General features: G+C 48.0%; 1 protein-coding gene across 2 annotated transcripts in view; it reads left to right on the plus strand.

Annotated features, from left to right (window-relative positions):
• Positions 1–6,291: 6,291 nt before the first annotated feature.
• Positions 6,292–17,505, plus strand: part of PACSIN2 (protein kinase C and casein kinase substrate in neurons 2) — a 139,283-nt gene continuing 128,069 nt past the window's right edge. Inside the window, exon 1 of one of the 2 annotated variants that reach the window (XM_060111973.1) lies at positions 6,292–6,432. The gene's annotated coding sequence lies outside the window, so the exon portion shown is untranslated. The remainder of the gene's footprint in view (positions 6,433–17,505) is intronic. The other variant, XM_060111971.1, reaches the window with a different exon arrangement.

Here is a 17,505-nt window from a genome sequence, read left to right on the forward strand (position 1 = left end):
TGGAGGGTGGATTCTGATGGATCTCAGACTTGGTCGGAGGCTCCCACAGAGGGAGAAGGGTGCACAGGGAGACCAGGTGGGGGCAGGAACTGGGCCTGGGAAGAGCAGAGGGCTGCGGGAGTGGAAATACAGGCAGCAGGGTGGGGCAGCCAGTGATCTGGAGGGATGGTGCCCACATTCCCTCGTGGGTGATGATGCCAGTGAATCTGGCACTCACTTGGTCTGGAAGTCCACCTTCCCCGAGCCATGCCCACTTTGGGGAGTGGCACCCCGTGGCTCTGCTTCTTGTGGGGCAGGGGGTGCAGGAGAGGGAGAGGGTGCTGCCACATCCCCTGGGCCCTGCCAGGCCCCTCCCCTTTACAGATGAGGAGGTGCTCCACACTCCGCCTCCGCGCTATGCGGCATGTGGGATTTAGTTCCCCCACCAGGGATCAAACCCCTGCCCCCTTCAGTGGAAGCACAGTGTCTTTTATTTATTTATTTATTTATTTATTTATTTATTTATTATTTACTTGGTTGCACCGGGTCTTAGTTGTGGCGGGTGGGCTCCTTAGTTGCGGCATGCATGTGGGATCTAGTTCCCTGACCAGGGATCGAACCAGGGCCCCCTGCATTGGGGGCGCGGAGTCTTACCCACTGTGCCACCAGGGAAGTCCCAAGGAGGCGCTTGATGGTTTGGGCCAATACCAACATCAGCATCGGTTGGCCGAGCGCCTGCTGTGCGCTGGGCACCATGCAAAGTTCTTTTCATTTTCATCCATTAGCATGTTTAATTCCTCCACCCTCCTGGGGGGGTGGTGGTGAGCTGCTGTTCCCCTGTCCAGATGAGGACATTGAGGCGGGGAAGCGAGGTGACGTGTCCAAAGCTGTAAACCTAAAACTGCTCTACATAAACAAAAACAAAGCAAAAAAAGAACAAGGAACCCCTGAGCCTTTGCCTGAGTCCTAGGTTTCCCTAATTGTTGGCAGGGGGGAAAATTCTTTTCCACAAAAGATAAAACTGGGGGCTTGCCTGGTGGTGTAGTGGTTGAGAGTCCGCCTGCCGAAGCAGAGGATGCGGGTTCGTGCCCCGGTCCAGGAAGATCCCACATGCCGTGGAGCGGCTGGGTCCGTGAGCCATGGCCGCTGAGCCTGTGCGTCCGGAGCCTGTGCTCCACAATGGGAGAGGCCACAGCAGTGAGAGGCCCGCGTACCGCCAAAAAAAAAAAAGATAAAACTGGGCCTGTGGCCCTCAGGCCTCTTCTCCTTTCCTCTGACACCAGGAAGTGACCAGGACCTAATTAAATATTTAACCAGAGTTGGGGTGGAAGCCTGACCTCCAGCGCTGCTTCTTGTACTACTGCTGTGACAGTAACATCGAGCCACATATAATCCCGAGCCCTGGCTGAGGAGGGGGCCCAAGTCCCACCCACCTGGAAGTGCCCACGCCCAACCCAGGCGAGATGTGGACGCCCCAAGGCAGAGCCCCTGTCCAGTGTTCACAGATGGTGATTCAACAAGTCAGGCATGGACACATGGATGCAGGTCACTCCTGGTCAGCAGAGCCTTTGGTAAGAGCTGGTCTGGGGGCCAAGAGGAGTCCTTGAGGGCTCCCCACTGTCTCCAACTGTGGTTTCAAAACCTCTTTATGTTTTTAATTGTGGGAGTCTTTCCATGACATCCTACATGTAATCAGTAGCAGCATTTTATTGGTGTACATTTATTTTATAATGTAAGTATTGGTGTACAACTTCTTTTAAAAGTTCCAGTTCATAACATTTACATATTTGTTATAAAATAAACCAATAATAAGAGCAATGTTACTTTTTTGATGAATCCACAGTTTGAGACTGCTCCAGTTCTTTTTGTTTTGGTTTGGTTTTTATAGATTTTTTTCATTTATTTATTTTTTGGCTGTGTTGGGTCTTTGTTGCCGTGCGCAGGCCTTCTCTAGTTGCAACGAGCAGGGGCTACTCTTCATTGTGGTGCGCGGGCTTCTCATTGCGGTGGCTTCTCTTGTTGCAGAGCATGGGCTCTAGGTGAGCAGGCTTCAGTAGCTGTGGCATGTGGGCTCAGTAGTTGTGGCACACGGGCTTAGTTGCTCCATGGCATATGGGATCTTCCCGGACCAGGCCTCGAACCCATGTCCCCTGCATTGGCAGGTGGATTCTTAACCACTGCGCCACCAGGGAGGCCCGACTGTTCCAGTTTTTAAAAACAATTAACTCCAGTATCTAATTTTATTTTGTATCAAGGAAATCTGGATTCATAGGGATAGATGCACATGATAACACTGTAAAACAAAATCTTGCTTTACAATCACAGGATGACCTTCAATTTATCTGATCTGGGAACCTGAAAAAGGGTAAGATGATACTTTGGATTCAGAATGGAATCAATGTGGTGTTCAGGACCTCCTCATCCTCCTGAAATTCAGGGACTCAAGGAAGGAGTTCCTGAGGGAGTTTATATCTTTATCACATGGTGGAAAATACAACGTATCACATAAAGTCTGAGCATTGCCGGGCCTTCATTCAAAGTTTCAAAACACTCAACTTGAACCTATTTGTCTCAATGTTGATACTTGTTCCACTTTGGCACCAATGGCAACACTGTAACCCTGAACTCCCCAAATGAGCTTTTCCACTTAGTAAAAGTTAGGGTATTTGTCAGTGTCAGGAATAGAGCTTCAAACTGTTTGAGGCATAAGAACCAATTGAAGAACTTGTGGAAAATGGGGTGATCCCAATGCAGGGCATCCTGGAGATGCCCACTTTGGGAAACGCGATCCAGATGATGTGACCATATCTTGCTGACTTTGGAAGGGAGCAGGCTCCAGGCCCAGGGGTCTTGCCCAGTGGTGTTGAGTTGAGCGTGGTGCAGGTGAGTGGAGCCGTGTACTTGCTGGTACCATTTTATGTGAGCAGACATGTGCAGGCTAGCGTGGAGCAAAACAAAGCAAAGCAAGAAAGGCTGGGGTAATTGCCTCCTAATCAAGGACCCATTCACAAGGAATTCAGATCTTTACATGACTTGGCAGAGGAGAGCTTCATTCCAAGGTGTATTCAGAAATGTGTTCCTCCGGCCTCAACGGTTAACACTTTGATGTCTCTAGAATATCCACAGTTGGTGCAGAGAGCATGTTCTTGGGCCCGTGTTCTTTTTTTAATCACAAGTTTTTAAAAAGAGCACTTTTACAAAATGCAAATAAGTCCTTGGAAAACACTCAACAACCTCTGGCTGTGCCAGCTATGTCCTAAGAGCATCACAGGTGTGATCTCAAGAATCCTTGCAGTTTCTCTAAGCGTTAGACTCTGTGATTATACCCATTTTACAGCTGAGAAAACTGAGACCTGGAGTGGCAAAGCAGATTGCCAGCATCACACGGCTACTTACTGCTCAGCTGCATGCTCCAGCCAAGCAGAACCCTCCTGTCTCCTTGGACAGCAGGATTTCTTGCCTCTGGGCCTTTGCCCTCACCCTTTCCATCCACTTTGGCTCAGTTAAATATCACTGCCTTCAATATCGTCGCCCTCCAGGGATCACTGCGGTCACTCATTGGGGAGGCCTCTTCTAGACTCTACGTCCTTGCTGAGTCTTCCCTGGAGCACAAACAGGACCCAGGTCCATCCCTCCCTCAATCCACCCCATCCCTTGCCCTGCACATTCTCTAAACATTGGAAGTAATTGTCGATCAAGTGAATATCTGTAACAGATTTTGATTTTTTTTTCTTGGAAGACACACGTATATCACTGTACCAGAACTGTATCTGGACGTTTTAAATTTTTTGGAGAATGTTTTGTTCTCTGCGAAAGTATGTTTTAACATCGGCTATCTGTTTATCCTGGCTGTTTAGTGGAAAATGGCTAATAAAGGACCAGTCAGCCTTTGCCCCATACTCAGGTAATGAGCACATTTTGCAAGAAGAAGGGAGCAAAATGACATTGACAAAGCATGACCATGTTAACCGCTCAGATACTAAGCACTCACGCCTGCATCCAGAGCTGCTTCCCGTGCTTTTACCTGATTTGCCCCATTTACTCCTTGACACAGTCCTGTGAGTTGGGCTCTGTCATCACCCCCGTGTTACAGATTGGGACACAGAGATGCAGAGAGCTGCAGCGACTTGCCCAAGGCCCCTCAGTGGGGGAGGAGCAGAGGCAGGATTGGGCTCCAGGCCTGTTTGGATCTGTTGGGAGGAGGCTGGGTGCAACATTGTGAAATGTTTGTGGGGGTCAAAGTTGGGATGCTCACAGCTAGGAAAGGGGAGCTCTCTTTGGAAAAATAGCCTGATAAGCTGCTGGAACAGAGATGAGACTCAAAGAGCTGAGCAAGTGTCAGAGTTCCGGTGAAAGAAATGAGAGGAATTTTGTTTTTGTCTTCAGAAGGAAGGGGAGAGAAGAGAAGGGAGCCAGGGTGCAGAGGCCAGAGCGCTGCCTGGGTCACGTAGCCAGGTAGTGACCTCAGAGCCAAGAGGCCAAAAGGGCTCAGGAGGTGTCTCATGTTGCCAGGCAGTGCCAGGCTGGATGCCTCCCTGTGGGGTTCAGTCTGCAGAAACCCCTGCTAGCCTCACCAGTGGTCAGTGTGAAGGGGGATTATGTGAGTGTGTGTGCAAATGGAGACGGGGATGATGGCAAGGACCAGCGAACATGTGGGAAAGAGCAGGAGGCTGGAGGCAGAGGTGATGCACTTGTTCAGAAACCATGGGGAGACTCTGGATCTTCAGAGGGCCTGGAAAAGCAGTGCAGCTGGAGTTTCCCCAGATCTCAGAAGTCTGGGAGACCCCAGCTGATGACTGGCTTCTGCACATGTGGTCCAGAAGTGTTTTGGGTAGCAGAGTGGTCCCTGTGGGCTGAGTCCTGGAGAATGGCAGGGAGTTCTTGGCAGTAGCTGGTCCTGGCACAGCATGGTAGTGCTTTTTAAAAATATGTATGTCAATTGTATCTCTTTTATTATTATTATTATTTTTATTGAAGTATAGTTGATTTACAATGTTGTGTTAATCTCTGCTGTACAACAAAGTGATTCAGTTTTACACATATATACATTCTTTTCCATATTCTTTTCTGTTATGATTTATCACAGGATATTGAGTATAGTTCCCTGTGCTATACAGTAGGGCCTTGTTGTTTATCCATCCTATATATAATAGTTTGTATCTGCTAACCCCAAACTCCCAATCCATCCCTCCCCCACCTCACCTCCCCCTTTCTCTTTAGACTGTATGGATCCTTTTTTTTCTTTTGTCTTGATTTTATTTTTTGTTTTTAACATCTTTATTGGAGTATAATTGCTTTACAATGGTGTGTTAGTTTCTGCTGTATAGCAAAGTGAGTCAGCTATATGTATACATATATCCCCATATCTTCTCTCTCTTGTGTCTCCCTCCAACCCTCCCTACCCCACCCCTCTAGGTGGTCACAAAGCAGGTGGTGCCTTTCTTTTTCCTCTTTCTTAATTATTATTATCACAAGCACATTGCAACAGAACAAATACTTAAAAAGGGAAAAGCCACTCTGTTTTTGGTCCTTGTGCAAATGTAGTAGCAGTTTTAGAGTCCTCGCCATTTCATATCTGGGTTTTCCTTTTAACATTTTAGTTTAAGCGTTTTTCCATATTGCTGCACCATCGTCGTGATTATTTTCAAGGTGGTGATGTGGATCCACTTCAGGCCTGGGGTCTGGCTGACCCGGGTTTCTAATCCTGGCTCTGACATTTATTTATTTACTCCGGGCCGCCCCCCCCCCGCGACAAGTTACCTGGCATCGGTTCCCCAAACCCTCGCGTGGGCTTTGTGAACACGCGCGAGCGCACACACACACACACCCTGCTCTCCGTCTTGCTTAAACTAAGCCGGCTCAAGTGAATCTGAGGAAGCCCTGATGACATTGGCTTCTGTGAGTGCCTAAGGGGAGAAAACTTTCAGAGAGACTACTTTCCCTGAATTCCCAGTTAAGAGCGGTGCTACCCTCCCGCGGCCCCCACCTCTGGGCGCCCGCAAAGCCGAAACACTGGCTCCCGGCAGTAAGTCCTGCGAACCCCAGCCTCTGAGCGACTCGGGGAAAGTGACCCCAGCCGCCCTCTCCTCAGTTAAGCAGGCTCTCCCCCTTTGATTGACAAAGGTAGTCGCCAATGACGCCCAGGGGAGGTCCCTTTGGCGTGCTAGGGGGCGGGCCGCCTTGTCGCTCCCCTGGCCCAATCAGGGACGCTGAAGGGACTGTGGGGCGGGGCACGGCTCCCAGTAGCCAATGGCGCGAGCACAGCGGGCGCGGCGGGGGCGGGGCGCTCGGGGCTGGCGGCAGAAGCGGCCGCGGCGGGGCAGGGTAGGGCCGGACAGAGCGGCCAGAGCGAGGGCGGGAGCCGGGCTGGGGCCGGAGCCGGAGCCGGGGCTGGAGACGCGGTCGCGGCCAGAGAAGAGTGCGCGGCGTGTCGGGAGGCGAGCGGCGGCCAAGGTGAGGGGCACGCCGCGACGGTTGGGGCGCCGCGGGAGGACGCGGGGCGCTGGTCGGCGGCCGGGCCCGCGCCCTGTCAGGCCGCCACGCTGGGGCCGCGCTCCGCGCCCGAGGGCAGCCTCTGTGGCCGCGCCGCCGGCGCGCGAACTTCCTGTCGCTGTGGGAGGGGGTGTGTTCTGGGGCCACCGCGGGCGCCGAGGGGCGTCCGGGGGCCGAGGGGGGCGCCAGAGAGGACGTCGAGGGGCCTCCGGAGGGCGGGTGGGCTGGGCTTGAGGAAAGCTGGGGGCCGAGGGGTGCGGGGTTGGTGCGGGGGCGCCACAGAGGAGAGGACGAGTTCTCGGGTTGAGGGCTTGCTGGAGAGAGAAGTTGGGGAGCGGGACCCGCGGAGGCAAGAGCGCTGCTGCAGAAGCGGGGACGGACGACTTTAGGAGAGACTTGGGGAGGGGACGCGGGGAAGCCGAGGGGTGCAGGGGTTCTCTGGGGGAAGCGCGGGCGGCTCGGGGAGCCGCGCCGGAGGAGAGGGGGCCCGGTAGGCGCCGGTTAGAGGGAAGGGCTGGGCCCGAGGGTGGCCTGGAGGGGAGGGGGCGGCCAGAGCAGGCGGGACACATTTGCGGATGCGCTTATTTGGGGCGCTTTGATGACCGTCCTCCATTTCCTTCCTTCCCACCCTCCCTGTCCCTATTCTGGCTCTGTGGGGCGGGGGGATGGCAAGCCCTTCTTTGTGAGCAGGTCCTAGGGCTGGGGAAACGGGCAGGAGAGGCTGGGGGTGTTTGTCCGGTTGCCCCTCGGAGTTTTCCCAGACTGTCATTTTTAGAAACGTGAGTTTCCAGCCTGCTGGGGCCTCCGGAGAGGCCTAGGATTGGAGAGGTAGTGATTTCTGCTGCTGTTCAATTTCAGTGGCTTGTTGGGTTTCAGCTCCACCTGGGAAGGCTGGTTTTCTTTTCAGAGCAGTTGGTCAGGGGAGCGAGTTGTGCTGTCGCCGGGAGTCCCACACAGCTGCAGCCTTTGAGGATGCTGCTCTCGGGTTGGGTGCCTGAGGGAAGGTGGCCTTCAGGTGGGGTCTGGGCACCATTCCTGGGTCTTGTCTTCTCTCCTTTACCCCAACTGTCCTGTGTTTCTGTGGTTAAGGAGGGTTGGCTGCTCAGAGACTCCACGGCTACTCATTACACTGTTTACCAAACACACCCTGGCTGTCCTGATGAAAATCAGGAGACCAGCTCAGAGAATTTAAACCTGGGCTACAGGCGGTGAGCTCACACCAATTCCTTCCCTTCTCTGCAGTTCCTTCCTCTCCAGTTATCCCAATATGCTGAAGTTCTGTTTTAACCCAGGGCAAGGGAGCCAACCAGGTGGGCTCGGTTGAATACCAGCCCTCCCCTTCTTGCATGAAAGTTCTTATTCCACTTGATTCACAAGCCTGCCTGCAGCCTCCCCATAGAGGCATTGAATGGGAGCCAGTGCAACTGGGGTTTCTCTTGATTCACATGGGAAACAATAATCTGTGTGCACTTAAACTTAATTCTAGAGTTTCACAGTCTCCTTGGTGAGGTTATGTTAGTTGAGATATGAGACCACTACATCAAAAACTTTTCTGTGGTGTGTTTTTCTTTTGACAATTGTCTTGCAGCTTTAAAGAAACTGGCCATTAGGCTGATGATATTTATTACTTGGGAAAGTAACGTAACACAGAGGAATAGATGAGTGATTAGGTCTGCACTCTTAATTCACTTTTTTGGAGAAGAATAAAAATTCATTTGAATGGAAATATCATTCTTAGCTCATGCTGTTGGGGAACTGAAACTTTATTACTTTTAGTCTCAAATGTATAAGATATAGGTCGTAATATTTAAATGATCTAAAAGCAGGCATATATAGAAAGCTGTATCTGTTTTTTTAAAATAAATACTCCATGTCCTTTTTTATAAAGTGTGTTGATTTTTAAAAATGAATGAATGAATTAATTCATTTATTTATTTGTGTCAGGTCTTAGTTGGGCGCGCGGGCTCAGTTGCCCTGCGGCATGTGGGATCTTAGTTCCCCAACCAGAGATCGAACCCAGGTCCCCTGCATTGGAAGGTGGAGTCTTAACCACTGGAGCACCAGGGAAGTCCCAATATCTAGGTTTTGAACATGGCTTGTTGCTGGGAGATAAAGTTGTCTTTCCCCAGTCTTGGATGCCCAGTCCAGATCTCTGATGGCCAGGCAGTTTCTGGGGTGGGAGATGAGGGGCATTTGTCCTTACATTTTTTCATTTCTTATTATTCACTTGAAAGTCTGTGCAGACCAAGTTAAGGGCCTGGTGCTCAGGTTTCCTTCTTCTGACCAGGTCTCGGCTGATTCCAGGATGTTAGGGAATATCAGAAAGGGGGCATAGATTCCTTAGTAATAGTAACGGCACCTTGTGTTTAGAGATCATGATAGCTTTTACCAAGTGCTCTCTGGCTACCCTTACCTGGACCTCGCATCTGACTTGGGCCTGCCTTATCTGCCATCAGATTGTACTGGTGACTTTGTGGAGGCCACCCTGTAGATTATTTGGGTAATGACCACATTCACATGAGCGATTGTGCTGGCTCAGTTTTTTTCCAGTTAAGATTGTTTGGAAGTGCAGCTGCATACCTGAAGGCAGCGCAGCAGTGCCTTAGTTACGAAGTCCGTCAGTGTGCATTCCACAGGTAGAGACCTTACTTTATGGCCCTGGCAGTGATCCTTCGCATACCTGAAAGCATGTCAGTGCCTGAAACCTGGTTCCTGATGGGCCCAGTAGTGGTCCCTGGGATGGCTGTGTAGGAGTTCCTTGAGACTGGTGGTGCTCAGACGTTTATGCTATGCTGACTGGAGGCAGTGTTAAAAGAAGAAATTCTCAGAGTATTCTGCACAATGCAACATGCTTGGCGTATGTGTGGTTCCAAAGGTAGCTATTCAAGGGGCAGTGGCCATCTAAGAGCACAAGCTTTGGTATTTTGATTAAAAACACAAAATGACAAAAACTCCTTACTTATGTTATATATTAGCTTGTAGTCATTCCCCTGATTGTGTGTTTATCTGTTTGCTTAATAAAACAGAGCATCATGTAGTCTAGTTTTCTTGTTTCCTAGAATAAAATCTTTATTTTCAATATTAAAACATCATCTGAGTGGTTCCTGACATTAGGCACTGAAAGAACAACATATGAGGATATAGAATGAATAAAATGCTATCTCAGCAGTCAAAGGCCTCGGCGATCAAAGGCCTCAGCGATCAAAGGCCTCAGAAGCATTAAGAAAAAAAAAAAAGGATGGAAATTTTGCTATAACTTTAGAAACCACGTGTGTGGTGGTTTTGTTTTGTTTTGTTTTGTTTTGTTAATTTTGGCTGCGTTGGGTCTTCGTTGCTGTGCGCAGCTTTCTCTAGTTGTGGCGAGTGGGGGCTACTCCTCGTTGTGGTGCGCGGGCTTCTCACTGTGGTGGCTTCTCTTTGTTGCGGAGCACGGGCTCTAAAGCGCAGGCTCAGTAGTTGTGGCACAGGGGCTTAGTTGCTCCACGGCATGTGGGATCTTCCTGGACCAGGGCACGAACCCGTGTCCCCTACATTGGCAGGCGGATTCTTAACCACTGTGCCACCAGGGAAGTCCCTTTTGTTTTTTAAATTTATTTATTTAGCTATACAAGCTTTATGTGACTTTTTTCCTCCCTGGAATGTGGGATAGTAGAGGGGGAGGAGCATCGATGGAGACTAGGAACCCTGGGCTCTGTCCAGCCTTTTCCTGACTAACCCTGAGGCCTAGGACAATCACGTATCTTATGGTCTCAGTTTTCATGTTTGTAAAAGGAGAGCCTTGGAGGTTCTTAACCTTTTGAGAATCTGATAACAACTATGGACTTCTTCCCAGAAAGCACACTTGTGGACAGCATCAGAGGCCTGGACCCCAGATTAGGAATTCCTGGCTCATCCCATCTCTAAGCTCCCTCTCACCTCTGATATTCTGTAATCCTATTTTCCTGGTCATCTTTGAGCTAATAATAATGATGACTTGTATTTATGGAAGACACATTCCAAAGCATTTTCACCTCTCATTTTTTGTCCCCAAAATATTTCTGAACAGTGTGGGTGGTGATGGATATTCCTTCTTCTGATGGAGAAAGGGGTACCAGACCTGTCCACCACTTCAGTAGCATTACACAGCCAGCGGCCTGTCCTGGGACCAGAGTCAGGGCTCCTGGTTGCCAGCTTGGGGTTTTTCCATTAGGTTTTGCTTCCTTGGTGGTTGGTTATGTTTGGCAGTGTAGATATCCCAGAATGTGTCACTTGCAGAGGAAATACTTGTGCATCTGCTGAAAGGACTGTTTTTTTGTCTGAATTTGGATCACTAAACACCTTTCTGCCTGACTGTCAAAAGGTTACTTATTTTGTTTTTGTTATTTTTTTTGTGCCATACTTTTCATAGGGAAACATTTGTGGGACTTGAGCGTTTTGAGCAGAGTTGTTTAATGTTTATTGATTAAAGAGTACATTGAGATGATTACTTTTCAGTTGAGTGGCACTTGAGAAACTTGTGAAATAAATGTTAAGTGAAAATTCCAAACATTTGACTTGTTCTGTTGAATATGTCCTCACAGATGAGACTTGTCCTGCAGCCTGAGAGGCCCCTCCCTGGGCCCAGAGCCACTGGGTGGGTTTGAGAGTTGGGTGTGGATTGTGCCAATGACCATGACTATCCAACAGTGACTTCTTGTGGCCTTCTGGTCAGATTCTGAATATTTTAGGGACTGTTTTTTTTCAGTTTATTAACAGAATACAGTGTATCAGCTATATAAAGGGCTTTTGTAAGCCAAAGAATACTAAACTTTAAAGCCTCACAGATGTTAAATGGTTTATTACTGATGAAAAGAATCATCATAATAAAGATGCTTTGAATAATCAGACATGGAGGTAATAGGATGGTATACAGTAGGTACCACTCAAATGTGGTATATGTGTGTGTCCTCCAGTCTTCCTATTATGTTATGTCTGATAGCTGTAAGGAGACTGGCCGACATCATTCACACTCCAGGCATGGAAAAGGGTATTCGCTCATTTCACAGTGCATTTCTTTAGAATACTGGAGAGGATGAGGCAGACATGGACAGCCTCACTGACATCGAACATAAAGCCTGATGTCATGCGTCAGCATCCCTAGGTGAGTTGCTCGCCAGAGAGGCATTGGTGAGGAGATGAGGCTGTTAGAGGGCGAGGCCCACGATGAACTGTAAACTCCAGGCTGCTGCCACCGTGCAGGAATGGCAACCAGTTAACTACACAACCTGCCGTGAGGTCTGCTAGTATTCATGGGCCCTCCTCTGACCAGGAAACTTGCATCTGTTGGCTCTTTTCTTCCAGAGGCCTGTCTGTGATTTATATATTGATAGAGCGGCAGAGTTGTCAGTAATGAGATGGGGAACTCCATTAGGCTGCTATGTCGAAGTACCTGCTTTCTATTTAAAGTTCACTCCCAGGCTGAGTGTTTGGAAGGAGTGTACGCCGATGACGAGAACTGGGCAAGGTGGGTCGAAGGGAGCCTTCCTGGCCACTGCGTGTGCAGTGCCCCTGACGCTTGTCTCTCCTCAGTTCTGGGATCCTGGGATTCAGGTGGCTGTTAGTCAGGAGGTGAGCTTAGAAGCGATCCCATCTTTGTGACGGTAGCAGATGGGAGTGTGTACAAAGTAGGGACAGACAGAGGAGGGTGGGTCTGACCGCCCTCAGGACACTGCACAGAAGCTGGCCTTCAGGGAGGTGACTTCCGAGTGGTTTTGCCACTCTCCAGGCGCTCTCCAGGTGGCAGTGACTGGAAGGAGAGGCCCAGGCAGAGGCACGGAGTTGTAAAGAACTTGACGGTGTGAGGGGGCTGCTGAGGGTGGAGGGGGGAAGGCTGGGTGGGCAGACTTCAGGCTGTGTGACCTGCCTTGCAGGCCAAGCTCGGGTTTGGACCTCCTCCTGGAGGGTGGAGTTCAATGGGGAGCTGTTTTGGGGTAGTAGACACAGCAGGTTGAAGCTCTGCACAGAAGTGAGAGGTCAGGTGGGAAGTCAGAGATGCAGATAGGGGAGGGGTGATTCAAGTGGCTTATTTTAACAAAAGTCACTTATGTCCGTGGAGGCTCAAGGATTAGTGTGGAAGTTCTTAGTAAGCAGTGCTAAACTCTGATGAGAGGGGCTTCCACAGTAGGACTGGCGTCAGTCTTACCTCAGTTCCTTTGCCTGAATTTACGTTTTTAGTTGGTAATACAGCAGCTGCCTGGGTTCTGCTTCTCTTTTCATATGGCTTATGCTCACAAATCCATGCAGTTAGTGTGTAACTTTCACCGCCAGTTCCTGCAGAGAAAAGGTAGTATTTGCAGTAAGGTATAGGAAGCAACATGGTTTCAGAGCCACACAGCCCTGGGTTTGAGTGCCAGCTCTACTACTAGGTAACCGTGGTCTTCCTTGACCAAATACTTCAGCATCTCCAAAACCAGGATACTGACAGCCCCCTCCTCATACGACTTGGGGAGGGCAATGTGAGGGAGCGGACCATAGACCCCGAGAGCCCAGCACCTGTGCCTGGTTCATGGTGCCAGTGCAGTAACTTCGGTATCGCTCAAAGTGCAGGGTCTACTTGAGTGAATTTGCTAATTAAGAGAAATATACGTTTAAAGGGCTCAAACTGATGTTATATTATCCAGTTCTATTGAAAATCCTTCTAAGATGTGTTATTCTTTTCTCAGCCTAAGTGTATTCAGTACCCTCGGACCTCTCCTTGGTGACTCAGGGTCACAGGGTTGCTGTTGAGGTTGTCGACATGGATGAGGCTTCTGACCCTGCATGGAACACCCTCCCATCCCGCCCTTTACGGGGCCTGTCTTGTCTCTTCTTTCCACCTCCAGGCTTCTCTCTGATTCTGTCCCCTTTGTTGGGGTGAAGGCCTGAGGGCGATCTTTTTCTTCCTGGGTTTTGAGGGCAGCCCTGCCACACAGAGGCCTTGCTCCCGTCTGGGTCGGTGAATCTGTGCTTGAGTTGAATGTTACCTACGTTATAGAAAGCCTGACCCTTGGTGTTGTGACTAGCCTTAGTGACTCAGAATTGGAAGGGACCATGTGTGATGGTGACAGTAGCTCATACTTAAGTAATGAAAAATTTAAAGGCTTGAAAAAGCAAATTGTAAAGCAATAGGTATACTCATCACAAGTGTAAAATATTAAAACAATATACAGCAACTATAGTTAAGGTTGTAGAATTACGGAAAGTTTCTCCTTGATTTCCAAACTGTTCCATTGGCCTTTTACTTTTAGAATTAATATTTAAGTAATAACTTGACTCTATAATTAAAAATATATATATACATAAATGGCTTGATTGTGTAGGCATTTTCAGTTTACCAGGAATTTTCCCATGGTCCTGATTTTGTTTTCAGAACAGCCTTGTTGGTTTGCTCCCCTCTTCATTTTTCAGAGGAGGATAAGAGGGAGGATTGGAGGGTCATTGGTTTTGCCTGAGGCTGGCCAGCCAGGACCCCAGGTGGGCCTCAGCCCAAGTCTATAGCTCTTAGAGAGCCTGGTTATGGGGGTCTCTGCTGGGGCCTGCAGGATGGTCTTTCACATATAGAGTAAGCTGTGGCTAGTGCTTTGAAGTTTCCTATTGAATAAATGAAATTTTATTATTGTAAAGTGATACCCAAACCATAGTTTGTGAACATTTTCATATTTTAAACTACGTTTGTGTTCCATTGTATCCAATTATGTTGTCGCCAACTGAGCGTGCCAAGTCTGTGAGTTGTGGTCTTCAGAAGAACCACAGAGCAGGCTCTGCACCCCATGTGGACCTCCAGGCCTGCTGTTAGTGGGTTTTGTAGCTGACTGATTGCTGGAGGATGGAGCTGTCCTACCGGGGTACTGTTTAGCTTGGACATGACAATGTTTTAATTAAGGAAGCAATTGTGCCCTCTGCACCAGTGAAGGTAACCATCAGCTGAGGAGCGTGGGCAGCCAATGAGGAGGGTAGATCGGGGGCAGGGCATCACCGTCTGGGACAGGCCTCTGGGGGTTTCTGAGGGACCATACAAGAAGCTTTACGCTCCTGTTCATTTAATTCTTGCAACAAGATAAAGCTCACTTTACACATGAGTAAACCAAAGCTCTGAGAGATGAAGTGACCTTCACAGGGTCACCGGCAGAGCTGACCCTCAGCCTGGCTCTGAAGCCACACTTATCTGCTGTCTTGAATAAGTGGATTCTGAGTCACTTGCCCTCAAATATGAAAAAAATCTTTAAGTTAATCTTCCTTCCCCACTTCTCAGAAACGTAGGAAAGAGGCAAGTTATGTGGTCTTTTGTTTAAGACAGGATCTATGCCTACAACTAACTTGATTAAGATAATCCAAAAGTTTGCAATAGTTTATGCAGTGGGGAGATAAGGGCAGAAAGGGAGAGTCCAGAGCTCCTGGCTTTGGTGGGAGTGCTCTTGCCTCGCCTTGGTGTCATATGAGATTGAAAAAGCACTTACTTAGGGGAGGGACTTTCCTGGTGGCGCAGTGGTTAAGAATCCGCCTGCCAATGCAGGAGACAGGGGTTTGAGCCTTTCCGGGGTCCGGGAAGATCCCACGTGCCACGGAGCAGCTAAGCCTGTGCGCCACAACTACTGAGCCTGTGCTCTAGAGCCCGCAAGCCACAACTACTAAAGCCCGCGCGCCTAGAGCCCGTGATCCACAACAAGAGAAGCCACCGCAATGAAGAGTAGCCCCCCGCTCTCCGCAACTAGAGAAAGCCTGCGCGCAGCAACGAAGACCCAACGCAGCCATAAATAAACAAACAAACAAATAAAAAAATAAATAAAAATTAAAAGAAAAAGCACCTATTTAGGGGAGAAGAAATTACATTTCTGTAAAGCATTCATTTGCACTACACTTTGTAAAAGCTTCACATTTTGTTGACATTGTGATATCAAATGAACATCATTTGTACAGGTAAATTAGAGCAGATCTTTGTTTTTATGCTTGTAAATATTTGTCACTTTTGTGTCAAAAGGCTTTTTTTTGTTTTGTGTTTTTGCTTCCTAGTCTTTTAAAAATTGAAGGTACAACGTAGAAAATAGAGGTTTTTTTTTTTTTTTTTTAATAAAGAACTCTATTTTCCTTTGCATATGCATAGGGGTTTTTATGTATCTTAGAAGCAGTAGCTGCCACCTACTGACTACTTTGTTCCATGCTTCAGAAGAGGCAAGAGGCAGTGACTGGAAGACAGACCTCTGTCTGTCCTCACAGCAACACTCAAGACTCTGAGGTTACCAGTTTGAACATGAGGGCCTTGCAGGTAGTGAGATCATGTGCTTAGTCCAAGGTCATCAGTGTTGTAAACAGGGGACAGAATTTGAAACCTACACTGGCTACATGTGGTTGTCCCCTTCTTGTCAATCTGCACTGTCACAATTGTATTCTTCAGATTCCCTTAAATATTTTATCAAAAATCATGTTTTTATCATTGTCCTTAAAAAGATTTTTAATGGTTGTGTAATCCTGTTAATGTAATGAGGTTAAAACATTCCCCTAATGATGGACATTTTAGGTTATTTCCACTTTTTTTTTTTTTTTTTTGCTACTGTAGATGAATTTGCAGTTTACAGTTTCATTTTTCTTTTTTCATTTGTGTAATTAGTTCCTGGGTATAAATTCCCAGAAATAGAAATCTTGGATTAAAGGGTATGAACATCTTAGAGTGTTTTGAAAGCCTACTCCGTTGCTTCTGGGTTTATCTTTCTGATATTTATGGATGAAAAAAATTGAGGGATTTTTTTTTCTCTCTTTAAAATGCTTTGGCCTTTAGAACTTCCAAGTATCTGTGAGATAAACTTTTGTGAGGTTTTCTTAAATGAGTCACATTTCCTCTTAAGTTTCTGGATATCATTTTACTTGAATTAGATGTTTTTACTTTCATAAACAAGAAACAGTCTTTGAAAAAATCCTTACTACTTTCTTTATTGATCACCTGAGCCAATGTTCTGCATTCCCTAGGTTGTAAATGTTTGTGGTTGCATTCCTTGATCAATTCAGCTGTCATGATACTCTGAACCACAGTCTCTCTGAACTTGTTCTTCTTTTCTTTTCCTCACTTGAAATACGCATAGGGGGAAAGACCATGCAAGGTTGTTTCTGCTGGTATCGTCACACATCAGGACAGCCTGGGGGATCTCGAGATCCTTTGGATTTTGCCTGTGTGGCTTCTAGATGCTGCTCTCATGGACATTCCTACCATTGCTAGAGGCAAACATCTCCGAGAAGTACTAGGAGGTTTGTTTGTTTGGCCGCAGTGCGCAGCATGTGGAACTTCCCCGACCAGGGATCGAACACGTGCCCCCAGTACTGGAAGCATGGATTCTTAACCACTGGACCACCAGGGAAGTCCGAGAAGTATTGGGAGGTTTATAGTGTTGGTGCTTAGACTTTTTTTTTCCTTTCCTTTTCTTTTTTTTTTTTTTTGTCTTGTTTGTTGTTCTGTTCTGAAGTCACTGTGTCCTTTACCATGTCCCTTCACCATGGGCTGGCTTACTTTTTCACCTTCCACTGTTCCTTAGGTATTCACCTGAAGATTAAGTGGAGTCCTAGTTTCCTGGTGGTTCATTTTCAGGGTCTGCAAAGGAAAAGGTGCTTAGCAGGGACAAGGAGGGCCCCAGGTGGGGAGCAGTGGCCAGACCTCAACTCTCACCCTCGGGTTCTCTCTCTTGGATTCCTACTGTGCCTCCATCACACTCCTCCACCCCCAAAAAGGCTGCTTCCTCTTTAGTTCTCTGGCCTCATCCTGGGCAAAAACTCCTCTTTTCTTGGTTCCTCTTATCCTAGCTAAGAAAGTCTGACGTTCACAACACAACAAAACAGAAAACATTAGTATGTACTAAGGTAGAAATAAGAGGAAATAATCACAAACAACACAGAAGCATAACAAGAGTTTTGTTTCTCAGGCACACGTAGGTTTTTGACGCCAGCGCTGTAGGGCTAGTCTGACTGCATTGGCTCAGCTAGGTGCTGCCTAGCTTCCTGCTTCCCCTCCCCACCCGTTTATTTCGTCAGTAAAACCAAATTTTAGAGTAATAC

Source organism: Mesoplodon densirostris, chromosome 11 (assembly GCF_025265405.1).
Source record: "Mesoplodon densirostris isolate mMesDen1 chromosome 11, mMesDen1 primary haplotype, whole genome shotgun sequence".
NCBI lineage: Eukaryota > Metazoa > Chordata > Mammalia > Artiodactyla > Ziphiidae > Mesoplodon > Mesoplodon densirostris.